We start from the raw sequence: 3,057 nt of genomic DNA, 5'->3' as shown, positions 1-3,057 counted from the left end.
ACCAGGTGCCAGCCGCTAGGTGAGAGTCAGAGGTCACCACCTTCCCTCTCACTTGGGCAGGGCCTTCCTTGTTCCCTCCCTCTGTATCACGTATGTGATAGTCACGCCGACCGTGATACACTGACAGATAAACCAAAGGCTGCAAATTAAGTATTTTGCCCAAAATGGGTGTTTTTTTAATAACAGAATATTATTGAAGTATTTCTAGCTTGAATCTTACACTGACAGATGCAGCAAAGGCTGCAAATTTAGTTTTTTGCACAAAATGGGTGTTTTTTTTAATAACAGAATATAACACTAGTATCTAACGTGTGTATCTCTCACTGACAGATGCAGCAAAGGCAGCAAATTAAGTATTTTGCCTAAAATGGGTGTTTTTTTATATAACAGAATAGAACAGCAGTATCTAACGTGTGTATCTAACGCTGACAGATGCATCAAAGGCTGCAAATTTAGTTTTTTTCCCCAAAATGGGTGTTTTTATAAACGCAGAATATTATTGCAGTATTACTAGCTTGTATCTCACACTGAAAGATGCAGCAAAGGCTGCAAATAAACTATTTTGCCCAAAATGGGTGTGTTTTTTAAACCAAAAATATTATTGCAGTATTTCTAGCTTATATGTCACACTGACAGATGCATCAAAGGCTGCAAATTTAGTTTTTTTACTAAAATGGGTGTTTTTTTAAACCCAGAATATTATTGGAGTATTTCTAGCTTGTATGTCACACTGACAGATGCACCAAAGGCTGCAAATTAAGTATTTTCCCAGAATGGGTGTTTTTTTCAAATAACAGAATATTATTGCAGTATTTCTAGCTTGTATGTCACAGTGACAGATCCAGCAAAGGCTGCAAATTAAGTATTTTTCCCAAAATGGGTGTTTTTTTTATTAACAGAATAGAACAGCAGTATCTAACGTGTGTATCTCACACTGACAGATGCAGCAAAGGCTGCAAATTTAGTTTTTGATCCGAAATGTTTTTTTTTCTAAAACAGAATAGAACAGCAGTATCTAACATGTGTATCTCACACTAACAGATGCAGCAAAAGCTGCAAATTTAGTTTTTGGCCCAAAATGGGTGTTTTTTTAATAACAGAAAATAACACCAGTATCTAACGCATGTATCTCACACTGACAGATGCAGCAAAGGCTGAAAATTAAGTATTTTGCCCAAAATGGGTGTTTTTTTAATAACAGAATAGAACAGCAGTATCTAATGTGTGTATCTCACGCTGACATATGCAGCAAAGACTGCAAATTTTGTTTTTTGCCCAAAATGGGTGTTTTTTTAAACCCAGAATATTATTGAAGTATTTCTAGCTTGTATGTCACGCTGACAGATAAACCAAAGGCTGCAAATTAAGTATTTTGCCCAAAATGGGTGTTTTTTTTTAATAACAGAATATTATTAAAGTATTTCTAGCTTGAATCTCACACTGACAGATGCAGCAAAGGCTGCAAATTTTTTTTTTTGCACAAAATGGGTGTTTTTTTAATATCAGAATATAACACTAGTATCTAACGCGTGTATCTCTCACTGACAGATGCAGCAAAGGCTGCAAATTAAGTATTTTGCCAAAAATGGGTGTTTTTTTATAACCAAATAGAACAGCAATATCTAACGTGTGTATCTCACGCTGACAGATGCATCAAAGGCTGCAAATTTAGTTTTTCCCCCAAAATGGGTGTTTTTATAAACACAGAATATTATTGCTGTATTACTAGCTTGTATCTCACACTGAAAGATGCAGCAAAGGCTGCAAATAAACTATTTTGCCCAAAATGGGTGTTTTTTTTAAAACCATAAATATTATTGAAGTATTTCTAGCTTGAATCTCACACTGACAGATGCAGCAAAGGCTGCAAATTTTTTTTTTTGCACAAAATGGGTGTTTTTTTAATATCAGAATATAACACTAGTATCTAACGCGTGTATCTCTCACTGACAGATGTAGCAAAGGCTGCAAATTAAGTATTTTGCCTAAAATGGGTGTTTTTTTATATAACAGAATAGAACAGCAGTATCTAACGTGTGTATCTAACGCTGACAGATGCATCAAAGGCTGCAAATTTAGTTTTTTCCCCCAAAATGGGTGTTTTTATAAACACAGAATATTATTGCAGTATTACTAGCTTGTATTTCACACTGAAAGATGCAGCAAAGGCTGCAAATAAACTATTTTGCCCAAAATGGGTGTGTTTTTTAAACCAAAAATATTATTGCAGTATTTCTAGCTTATATGTCACACTGACAGATGCATCAAAGGCTGCAAATTTAGTTTTTTTACCAAAATGGGTGTTTTTTTAAACCCAGAATATTATTGGAGTATTTCTAGCTTGTATGTCACACTGACAGATGCACCAAAGGCTGCAAATTAAGTATTTTCCCAAAATGGGTGTTTTTTTCAAATAACAGAATATTATTGCAGTATTTCTAGCTTGTATGTCACAGTGACAGATCCAGCAAAGGCTGCAAATTAAGTATTTTTCCCAAAATGGGTGTTTTTTTATTAACAGAATAGAACAGCAGTATCTAACGTGTGTATCTCACACTGACAGATGCAGCAAAGGCTGCAAATTTAGTTTTTGATCCAAAATGTTTTTTTTTTTCTATAACAGAATAGAACAGCAGTATCTAACATGTGTATCTCACACTAACAGATGCAGCAAAAGCTGCAAATTTAGTTTTTGGCCCAAAATGGGTGTTTTTTTAATAACAGAAAATAACACCAGTATCTAACGCATGTATCTCACACTGACAGATGCAGCAAAGGCTGAAAATTAAGTATTTTGCCCAAAATGGGTGTTTTTTTAATAACAGAATAGAACAGCAGTATCTAATGTGTGTATCTCACGCTGACATATGCAGCAAAGACTGCAAATTTTGTTTTTTGCCCAAAATGGGTGTTTTTTTAAACCCAGAATATTATTGAAGTATTTCTAGCTTGTATGTCACGCTGACAGATAAACCAAAGGCTGCAAATTAAGTATTTTGCCCAAAATGGGTGTTTTTTTTAATAACAGAATATTATTAAAGTATTTCTAGCTTGAAT

The sequence above is a fragment of the Bufo bufo genome, chromosome 2 (assembly GCF_905171765.1).
Source record: "Bufo bufo chromosome 2, aBufBuf1.1, whole genome shotgun sequence".
Lineage (NCBI taxonomy): Eukaryota > Metazoa > Chordata > Amphibia > Anura > Bufonidae > Bufo > Bufo bufo.
Note: the sequence above shows the minus strand (reverse complement) of the source record.